At 46.1% G+C, this 11,760-nt stretch overlaps 1 protein-coding gene across 5 annotated transcripts in view; it reads right to left on the reverse strand.

The window, feature by feature from the left end:
* The window catches only part of LOC100678558, a 223,353-nt gene that overhangs the window by 173,887 nt on the left and 37,706 nt on the right, over positions 1–11,760 (reverse strand). The gene's annotated exons all lie outside the window — the stretch shown is intronic.

An 11,760-nucleotide genomic window follows, 5' to 3' on the forward strand; every position in this document is an offset into this window, starting at 1 on the left:
ATATAAGAGTCCGAACACGTTAACGGATCGGATAGCAAGGATCATTAATCATTTGCCGTCAAAGACCGAGAGGTAGAGCGAACGAACGAATCCTCCGCAAATATCTCGCGGAGCTATTTGCCCCGACACTTACGGGCTAACTTTCCCCTTCCGCGTCACGACGACAGATTTCCCTTAGGTGGTAGACGGCGAAAAGTGGGTGCGACGACAGCGCTCACTGCTGGAAGGAAGCCAGAGAGAAGAGCAAAAAGCAAGAGCTGCGCCAGGCCAATGTTCCGTATTCAAATATTGACCGATCGTTTATCGGAGGAGCAGAAGTCGTCGCGACGACGCCGACGGAGCTTCCATCCTGTCCTCGATGAACTTTTTTTTCCACCCCACGGGGATCTTCTCGGGTTACGTTTGTCTTACGGCCGAGACGCAAGAAAGTCGGACGTGTTCGAGGAAGTTGTTTCAACAGAGCCGAGCAAACGTTTTAACGAGAGTTTCGGAGCGCGGTGACTCGCTCGAGTGAAATTGAACGTGTGTAAACGATGAATATTCGATAATGTATTCGTTCGCGAATGTACGAGATAATCACAAAGGGGGTAGGTATAACAAGACTATGAACAGAAAAATCAAAAACGTCGAGATGAGTCCATTACCTTCGGCGTCGCAGCGCAGCTGCAAACATCCGCGGGAGCTGCAGCGCCTCCATTTAGCAACATGGCGGCGGTGGCGGCGGCGGCCCAGCTTGCAACACACGCATGCATACAGCGAGTGCAGCACACGCATGTACACCCCCACACGCACGTGTCCGGCTCGGCCATTCGTCTATTCTTGCGTCGGCTCTGCGTCGGGGGCCAAGTTCCGCGAACGTGTACAAGAACGTGACGATCGCTGGAAAGGCGCGCTTCGATTTCTGCCTACGTAGCGCGAAAAAATAAGCGAGGATATGGCGCGAGCTCTCGACAAAAGCGTGCATGCGACTGTTGCCAATGCGATACTGGCCATGCTGCTGATGCAACATAAATTAAACTGCATAGAGAGGTGCATACCCCTGCAGCACACCCCAATCAGCCGCTTGCGCTCTCTCTCTCTCTCTCTCTCTCTCTCTCTCTCTCTCTCTCTCTCTCTGTCTCTCTCTCTCTCTCTCTCTCTCTCCACCCATGGTCATCGTTGCCGTATTATCGACGCGCGCCCCGTGTGCATTTGTTTACGCGCGTGAGCGAGAAATCGCGTGCGTGTGTGGGTGTGTGTGTGCGAGCGGCGTGCGCGAAAAATTGGCGCAACGCAAGGTTGGTTGCAATGCGTGTCGCCGGAGGCTGTCGGTATGTAACGCTCGGCGAATCGATGGATGTTGCGTGTACTTTTCTGGCTGTACATCAGGCACGGCCGTCACGTGCTGGTGATCAGAGATTCTTGTTTATTGATCATTACGGATGTATAATCGACGAGTTTGTTGGCCCGCATAATCTGTGATGGAGAATCATATCGATCGCGGGGAGAGAGAGAGGTCGAGCCCTATGACGAGCGCAATATTCTATTTTTCAACGAAAGCATACAAGTTTAATTGAAATTTAATTTAATCAAATTTAATCAAAGCTATGTACAGGTTTCATTGTTTCCTGGCATACAGCGTTCGATGATATTAAGGGGGGGGGGGGGTGTTTGAAAGTATTATATGTTTTTATTCGTTCGAAAGAGCTTCGATGAATAGGTTACATCGTTCGGAATGTTTCTTTGATTTGCAAACGAACGCCCGAGAGAGAATTTCATTTTTAGCTGTCGTATCAACTTATACCCACAATATGCAGAGATTTCTTTTTTTTTTCCTCGCCGATGAAATAACCGAAGCCGCGCGGGAAAGAATAACAGCATCAGCGCAGAGCCCTTAATAATCAAACACTCGAACAAAAATTTATTCACATATTACATGCCGCAATGCTTAGCTGCGTTCGTCCGCGGCCTGGAATGCGCTTCGCGGAGAAGAGTCATATAATTGCAAGCTCGCAAGCTCGCGAATCCATCGCGCACACAAGGCGGAATTGTATTCATAACGCACGCGGAAAAAGAGCAGAGAGCGGCCGGCGGAAAAAAAGAAGAGCCGCCGCTGCGGATCTGAAAAGCATTGAGGCAGTCGAAATAAAGAGCGAGAGAGAGAGAGAGAGAGAGAGAGAGAGAGCGAGAGAGAGAGAGAGAGAGAGAGCTGGGCTGCGGAGAACGTCTGGGAAATTGGATTTAATGTTGTCAGGACAGCAGCAGCAGCACGGGCGCATATCACAGACACAACGCGAATGCGCCCTAGGAGCGAACACGCGAAAAAAACCAATGGCGAGCCTGCACACGGCCGAAGAACCGGACGATGGATAAAAAAATAAAAGCAGCAACGGCGAGTCTCCGCCGCGCTCGCGCCCACGATTGTAGCCCCGACGAGTGAGAAGGGGGCGGAGGTAGCGCGGGTTCTTTTTTGATTGAAAACTCAAGTGCCCTTGCGATCTTAATCAAGGGTTGGAAATTTTCAGCTCGATCGATTGGATAAACGAGTAGCGAGCGCATCGGCAGCTCGTCCCTCTCGTCGCCCCTCTCTCTCTCTCTCTCTCTCTCCTTTCTCTCGTGGTTCCCGGTATTTCGCCTGCACACACATAGCGACCATTTCTGCGCGGCGTGTTTTTCTCCTGTTGCAGTGCGAGGCCGGGGCTGTTTTGATCTTTTAATATGACTTTATTTTACGAGCTTATTTTAACGAGAACGAGAAACACCGAAGAGAGAGAATACACGCCGCGCGTGTAAGCTCGACTGCTGCTGCTGTTGCGTACTGCGATGCGCATTTTAATATTTGCCCGATTGGAAAAGTTCGAGCTGTACTTGGGCAAAGGGAATTGAAGGTTTCCGTCAATATGTATGTGTGCGACCCGCTGATTATTACGTACTTGTTGCGACTGATGGAATTCGCGTCGCGGGAATGAGATCTCTTTTTTCGGAAGAGTTTTGTGGAGGAGAGCTGGCATTTTTGCCGCTGGTGGACACGCGTCTGCGATGATGAGAGACACACGGATACAAATAGCATTATTTTGACTTACAGGTCGTTGCAAATATGTTGTTTGTGTACAAACCGAAGCGTATTTGTTGGGTAAAATGGTAGATCGCTTAGAAATATTCTTTGAATGTTTATAAACGCGTACAACTTTTTTTATTTATCAGTGTGTATATCATTCAATAATTGACTAACTTTTAGATTTTTATTTTTTATAAAAAATTGAAAAAAAATAAAGGCCAATGACTGCCGCAGAATATAGGCTGCCCCTGAATTCACACAACCTTCGAGGCACGCAAGAAGAGAGCGAAATCCGATCCCTGTTTTTAAAAATTTCCATTTATCAAAATACGTTCCGTTATACTTTTACCCCATCATACCTGTGCAATACAGTACGACCAATACGTCGAGAAACGATCCCCCGTTATTAGACGTCTATCAATACGAAATAACTCTTAGCAGAAACCCCACTTATCGACCTCGCACATACGTCCATCCTCGTCGCACTCGCATCGCGAGCCGTAATAAGTATAAGCGCTTGCGCGAGCCAGGCTCGGTTCGAACTTCCCTCGAGAGATGTCATTAGAGGCGCGGCTAATGGGCCGCCAAAGTTTTGTCCGCGAGTTCGCGCACAGCAGCGAGATATGAGCGGTAAAACATTGACCGCCGGAGAAAATTATCCTTTTGATACTTCCGACCAATTTGATTTTAATAATCTGCTATCGGTCGCTGAAAATAGATTTATATTTCGAATTTTAACGCGACGATCGCCCCTCCCCGCTTGGCGCGAGCGCGGCAAAATTGAGCCGAGCTTTATAAAACGAAAGGTCAACTGCTCCATTTATTGCAGCACAGTTGATCGTTTAAGCGGCTGATGATTATTAAATAATTAGGACTTGATTACGAAGTTAAGCGCGGGATTATTAGGTTCATCAAGTACATTGCTATGCATTATTCCAGCTGGACTCTAGGACGTTACATAGTTGATCTCCCTTTTTGACGTGCACCATGATAATGACAATTTGCAGGTCTATTATTGCGTCGACGTTCGAATGGTTTATGCGTCATACACGGGCGTTTAGTTTACTCGTGGGACCTAGATAGTTTGTAATACATTTTTGACGATCACAAAGCCAGCGAGCCACCACCTGAAAAGCGCAACCAGTGATACACCTGCACCAGGTGTGCCGAGGTGATGCAGAAAACGCGCACAATTACCCCAAAGACAAAGATCGAAATAATTAAATCCATCGTTAAAATTATCGTTCCACAATTTCAACAGAGGCATTAAAGCTTCAAGTTAAGAACCTACTCGGACTAAGGGAGCCTGGGGCGGGGGAGGGGGGGGGGGCGAGAATCGCCTGGCGTCGTCGTTCAATATCCTGGAGTGGTCGCATCTGCAGCCGCACAACGAGGGCATATTTTCGAAGCAACCATTTATAACGCGCGCGCGAGTGTCTCCTGCATCCTGCCTCGAGCGGCTGTACTTAGTAAATATTTTACGGGGCGCGAGTCTGACCAAGGCTCGAAAGTTCGCTTGAAAAACAGCCTCAGGAAATTGCTAGGAAATGGCCTGCGCCTCTTACTTACCTTCTCCCTCGCTATAAGGGCGGTACGCCGGATGCCGAGCCGCTTAAAAACGACTGGCCTATAACGAACACTTTTTTCGGGAAGGGGTCTGAAAAAGCCTTTCAAACCGAGGGCGTTTGGGAAGGCTCGCGATTATAAATCACGAGGCGTGACTTTTCTCTGTGGGATTATTCTCTGAAAATTGGTTTATTTGTCTTTGCAGCTTCTTCGGATTCGCAACGAACGGCTCGTGCGCGTAAGCGCTTGCGTAAGACAGTAAAAAGAGAAGCTTTCAGCGCGGGGTGTAAGGGATGTAACCGCGTTTTAGGACGCGGCGGGTTCTTAAGTTTATTTCTTCGCTCGACAACGGCACTTTGTCCTGCAACTTCGAATCTTCTTTTATCGTCGCTAAACATTACTGCTGATACTGTCGTCGCGAAGCTTTTTAAAACTCCCGGGGAGAAGAGTGGCTCTCGTCGTTTGCGTCTGCTGAGTCGAATCGTCGCCGTGAAGACCGTATAAAAAACCAGCGCGCGGAACGTGATGCTTCTCGTACTTCAATGTACCCTCGATGTTTAACAGTAGTGCATCGGGCTGGGCGAGATAAGTCGGGATAAAGCAGGCAGCGAGATAAAATAGAGAGGGTAGACTACTCCGACAAATAGAAAGAGGAACGGTTATGTGCGGTGGAGCTTGCGCTGTAGAAGAGAAAGAAATGCAGCGCCAATTTACAGTAAAAGAAAAGCGCAAAAGCCCGGGTAGGCTTTAAAACAGCCCCGACATAAAGAAGCCGGCCGCGGTAACTCGAAAACACATCGCCCGCGAAAGTTGCTTGCTTGCGGGAGCGCGAAAATAATGCAAGTAAAGCGAAACTTTACGTTCTCGCGCCTCGCCTTATTCTCGCTCTGATGCTCTCTTCTCTCGCTGCAGCGTGATAAGTTCATTGTTTCAACGGCTTCTCTCTCTCCCGTTATTTATATTCACTTTTATTTCTCGTTTTCATCAGCCGCGCGCGCGAGAGCAGGACTATATACGGCAATCGAATTTCCAACGGAATAATTTTCCGCAAACTACTGCAGCAGGGAGATTTGTTTTCGCGCTTTCATATTCGCGGAAGGTGAAGCGCGAAAGCAAATGGCTTCGTATAACGGGAAACCTTGTTACACAATGCCGCGCGCGTAGTCGTAGAGAGTAGTTGTGTCCTTCCTTTTTTAGTGACTTCGTAGTGGATGGCAAGAAGCGCGCGCCGACAATAAAGCGACAGCAGCAGCTGTACTTTCGTTCCTAGCGCATGGGAAATTTAACGACGCGCATTTGCACCTCCTTTGTGCTGTATCAAATATTTTTTATTCCAGGAATACGCATTTCGTATTCTTTAGCCGGGTGCGTATCTGGTGACTTCGTGTGCCGTCTTTTTTTTTCCCCCACCTACACATGCGAATGGCTCTGCGGTTACTATAAGGAAAAAACATTTTAGAATGAGATACATCGCGCTATACTCGGAATAACGAGCGTAACGCTAACAACGTTCAACATTAAAGTAAACAACTTCCGCACGCAGTTTCAATTCAAAAACTTCGAAGAATCACTGGCTTGTTCGGGCATTTCGAGGTCTTTTTTGCAAGAATATCTATTAATTGAAACTCATCTTTTTTCATTTATTTCATTCTATTTTATACGTGCACGCTCACACAATGACCTCCCAAGTTCTGAACGAAACCCGCACCCTCGTACAATTTTTTATCATTAAACTCGCTTTTACGGTCAGCTGAACGAAAGCACCCGCTCTTCACTCGCAGAGCATCAAAGACGTGGACTGCCCGAGTCGTCGCATCAGACCTCGAGATAAAAAAGAAAGAAGAAGCTCGAAGCACACACCCCGAGCCTCGGCACTTTACGCGCTAAAGATAAGAGTCAATGCACGCGGCACGTTTTATTTTACGATTCGTCGCCTCCTTCGTCGCAGCGGTATGCGGATTCGATTCAACTTGAGGGACAGAAAGCCGAGCGCGCGCGATCTTCCGGCGCCCCTTTTTATTTCTATGCCGCGCGTATGTATACGCGATCCCCCTTGGCGTGAACGCGCGAGAAGCTAATGTCGCGGGGAGGCGCGCGAGTGTTAAACCTCTCGCGCGCTTCTTTTGATTGCCCCGGCGCCAACATAAAGACTTTAATTGACGCGTGCCGAGCTCGCGCGCGCGCGCGTGAGCCTCTTCGACGAGCTTTTCTCAAATTAATGGACTTTAATGTATTTTCTGCGCCGGCTTAGCGAGCTTCGACGCGCGCGCCCTTTCATTGCGCGCGTTTAATTAATTAACGTCGTCGACGATTTGCTGCACGCGTAAGTTCTTCAGTTGAGTTGTCACAGGGAAAGAGAGTAGCTCTGTGACACACAGAGAGCTGCCAAAGCAACTCTCTCGTGTGTCTTACGATGCCGACGCCGGAGCTTTTCGTTAATTAGCAAGGTGAAATAAAAGTGCAGGCTGTTTATAGCGCAAGTTGGGAAAAATTCTTCTTCTTTTTTTTTAAGCGAGTCGTTAGAGCAAATATTTCGCGCAGTTTCAGGAGCAATTAATTTTAATCCGGCATAGCGCACGAGCGACTCCTTCTGAGAAGGCGAATGCGCTTTTTCAATTTTATTATGCAGCCCCGAGCTCTCGCTCGCTCTCCGTGCTAATGAGAATTCGCGCGAGCGCGGAAAAAGTTTACTTTAGCGTTTAGTCGCCTCTTAATTTACTTAGGATCGCGCAGCTTACTTATATATTTTTCAGGAAACTACAGGCCGAGAGAGAGAATCTCTCTCCGGCTTGTTAGCCGAGTGCATACAAGCAAGGCCGTGTAATTAAAAATTTTAAACGAGCTTCCCATTGCTCGATCTCTAACGCAAAAAATCTTTCCGTGAAATAATGCGTGTCTGAGTGAAAATTCATTCCATCTAAACACGCTATACAGCCCAGCTTTGGCCTTTCCTCCGAATAACTCGAAACGCCCTGTGCGTATGCAGCCGATGCATCGGGAGACTCGCGCTGCACAGGCTGCATTGGCATAGGATGCGTTTCAGCTAATTCGCGAACAAGCCGGATGTCGTGCACGCACACATGCTGCGGCGGCGGAGCCCCCCTCGAGTCGCGAAGTCGTGTTCGGCTGGTCAGCTGTGCGGAGACCAGACCCTCTCGGTATACGGTAAATCACGGCATCGCCGCAGATCCAATTATCAAATTGTCCGGCTCCGGCACTTGAGCAGCGGCTAGAAGAAGCAGTGCAGACGCTACACACTGTCGCGTGTGCTGCCGTATTGTAGTCTCGACTGTGCAGCCAAGGGAAGGCGCAGTTGAGAAGAGGTAATAGATTCGGACGGGGGAGGAGACGACGGTAAAACCGCGCGAGATTTATCACTTGAGCGAATGAGCGCCTGTCTCCGGGCGAGAGAGAGAGGATAACGGCGAAGAGAGGATGCGGCTGCTGATGTCGTGTACTCGCTCTTTCTTGAGGAGATTGAATGGGCGAGATACTGTTATTGCTTGCGGTGTTAGATGCGCTGCACACTTCGTCTTGGCTCTCGGCTCTCCAAGTTGCTCTCCGAGTTTCCGAAGTTTGCTTGCTACGTCGTTTGGGGCGACGTAATTGAATTGTATATCGCACAGAGCCGTTGCCGAGATCGAAGTGGCATGAGATACGCGTGTGCGAGGAAGCTGCTCGAGATTATTTTTTCGCGAGATAAATGCTATATACTACTATACTATCTTCGATCGCTCCGATTGCGGCCAAATATTTGGGACGCTATAAACTTTTCGGTGCTTGTATATTTACAAAAGCTTGTATTTCAAATAAAAACTCGCGATCGCAAGAACGATGACGTAAACATTTTATTTATAAAACGCACGTTTCACAACAACGTGAGCGAGCACAGTTACTCATCGGCCTGTAAGTGAACAAATGGAAAAATATAAAGAGATAAGGAAATGTTTACAGTTTGAATAAGATATTCCAAAAAATCGGTATCATATATTTCAATAAAACGCTTTACAGACGTGTCGCAATAAAACGCGTATGCATATCGATCAAGAGAGGAACCGCAGAATTAAGCTTGGCACACTGCGCATTGCGTGATCAGGAAACAGGCCGTTATTGCAGGAAAGTTGCCGCAGCTTCGGAAACCAAAGGGCGCGAACGCCGTCGCGCTATTAATCTACAAGGAGACGCAACAATATTTGTTAATGTATTTATCTGAACCTCGTTGATCACCTGATTTTCGCTATCGTTTGCGCTAACAAGAAGGAGCAAAACACGATCGTACGAAATAGTAAATATTTTTAGGTAAACATATAGCGAAAGCGCAGAAGTTACAGCTTAATCTACCTTGTTATTGCGAGCGAAGAATAAGCTCATCACGAAGATCGTTAGAGATAATCTCGATAACAAGCTACAATAAAATGTGAGATTTACTACGCGAATCTTTTGATTCGTTTGCGTTCTTTCCTATTCGTTTCATCTTTCTTTCTCGGGACGAGAGTTTTGTTTTCGTCGACTGTCATTATGCAACGAGATAAATAAGAGCTGACATTTTCACAGAAAAGGTAAAGCCTCGGGCGATAAAAAGCTGGAAATTGACTCCCTTGTGATAGAGTTCGAAGAGAGCAGGACACTCGGCAATGTAGTGTGCGAGCAAAAATCTGTCTTGTCTTGCGTCATAAATTTTGAAGGCGTGCAATTATTCCTGCGAGTAAAAATAACATTTTATATATATTTCATTCGCATTATCAGTGGATAATTAGAAATTAAAGATAACATACGATTCCACGTGTCGTGGAATAACTAAAGTATAACGACGTTTGTTTCGACGACAAAATTCGAAGCTCGATTCCAAACGATTTGCACAAGCCGAAATTAGAAAAAGTGTATTAACCACCACGAAATGATAAATTAAATCAGTCTCCTGATATTCAAGAATATCGTACTCCAAGCCGGCGCAAAAGTCCTCCCAGAGACGTTTTCACTGCAACTGTACAATGCACCTGTCGATAAATCGACAGTAATTGATGCAGGCCTTAATTAAGGCTCGCACCCGCACCCCCCGAAAATATTGCGCGGGCCACAGCGAAGGTTTTGCCTAGCTCCGAATTCGACTATCTCTGCAGCTATATATGTATGTATGTATGCACACGTATAGGTGCAGCAGCAGGGGCAGTAGCAGCAGCAACGCGGTGGCCATCGCCGAGGTTGACGAACCGCGGAGCAGCAGCAGCAGCGGCGGCCAAAAATATTGGGACGGGCGGATGGGTGGTCGCGAGCGTAATATTTCGGGCGTCGAAGTGACTTCGGCCTCCCTCGGGAAATATCAATTGAATCAATTTCGGAAGCGGTTTTCATGCACCGTACGATACTGGGCGCAGACAGCTTTACGTGAACGCGTATTACACGGTCCGTGCAGGTGCAATGCTGGCGCGCTGCACTCGTTCCGATGGCATACAGAGTGAGAGAGCGAGAGGGAGAGAGAGAGAGAGAGAGAGAGAGAGAGAGAGAGAGAGAGAGAGAGAGAGAGAGAGAGAGAGAGAGAGAACCCAGGCCCCCTGGAATATTACGCGCGCGTGCGATAACAATTATTGCTTTTGTACCGAATGCATCGACCTCCCGCGCGAGCGTGACGCGATCCTCGCCGCACGGATACTTCCGTTAAAGGCAGGAAAATTTCTTCGACGCCTCGAGTGTTGCTGGTCACCGTTGGGTCTGGCTTAGGCCGGCTGGCGTATGGATGTCGATGAATTTTATGTTTACAAGCGTAATGATCTGGTTTAGTGCCAATTTTGGAAGATTTGGCTCTTAAATTTTCAACCAATCGAATGTAGAATGTACTAGCCCACTGCTGATGTGATAGCTGTCATTTTTCTTAAAAAACAGAAAATAACTCATATCTGATGATGACATTTACTTGTTATTGGTATTTTAACGGATTGTTCCAGATACGTGTAAGACCAGTGAAATATTGCAATTAGCAGGAAAGATAACCATCGGATCTTAAAATACATAAACCAATATTGGTATCGATTGTTCTTAAAAAAACACAGATGCAAATAAGTATATAAACGAAGGAGAAATGAATCGCTGGCTTAAAAACTTTCTATTGCTGAGCGGGTCGCAAATATTAAAGTATTCGTTAATCAACCAGTAATCGAGAAAGCGTTCGTTTGCCAAAATACATCGATTAACAAAAGAGACTATACAATTAGTATCAAAATGCGTCTGCTTTTAATGACTGCTTGCTTTGTTCTACTTTTTACGATGATTCGGAGTAAAAGCACAAAAGAGCACGATTGGTTTGCTGCGAGTTACAAAAAAGATTGTCAAAAAAAGGGACAAGATGTAAGTAAACTTTTATAATGGTAACTGCCAGATTATCTGACTTAAAGAAATTACGATTTTACAGTGTCAAGCAGACGATGATTGTTGTAAGAAACTAACATGCAACTCTGAGAATAAATGTGAAAAATCTTGTCAGAAAGAAAATGAGCCGGTAAGCCCTCTTTTTTAATGTACAGGTTTGTTAAGTCTGTAAGTAATAGAGTTAATGCTATAATGTTATAGTGTGAAAAAAATAGAGAATGCTGCTCCAAACTGAAATGTAATAAGGAAAACAACACGTGTGAAAAAATTGCATGCCACAAAGAAAATCAATGGGTAAATAGTAAATGTTATAATCACTATTTATTAAGGGATAAAGGTCAAATGCATGATTGGTTGTAGTGTCTCGTCAGTCAACAGTGCTGTTGGGGATTGAGATGCAACATAAACACGTACATGTGTGAGAAACACGATTGCCAAGAATATGAACCTGTGAGTCACTATAATATAGAGTTCATTTTTTTCGACTTTCACAAATAAAATATTTTATATTTCGAATAAAATTGTATCCATTTTAGTGTACTCATTCGACAGACTGTTGCAGAGGAATGATTTGTGCACAAATAGCTCAACAGTGTGTCAAAGTTTGCAGAGACAAAGGACAGTTCGTAAGTACGATGAATTTTTTATTATGATAACGAGTAACGATTATTTTATTTAAAAACAATTACCTTTGTAGTGTTTGTATGATCAACAATGTTGCGAAGATATGGAATGCACCCGAAATGGGCATGTATGTCAACCACGATGTAGAGACGAGAATGAAAACGTAAATG

Source organism: Nasonia vitripennis, chromosome 4 (assembly GCF_009193385.2).
Source record: "Nasonia vitripennis strain AsymCx chromosome 4, Nvit_psr_1.1, whole genome shotgun sequence".
Taxonomy (NCBI): Eukaryota; Metazoa; Arthropoda; class Insecta; order Hymenoptera; family Pteromalidae; genus Nasonia; species Nasonia vitripennis.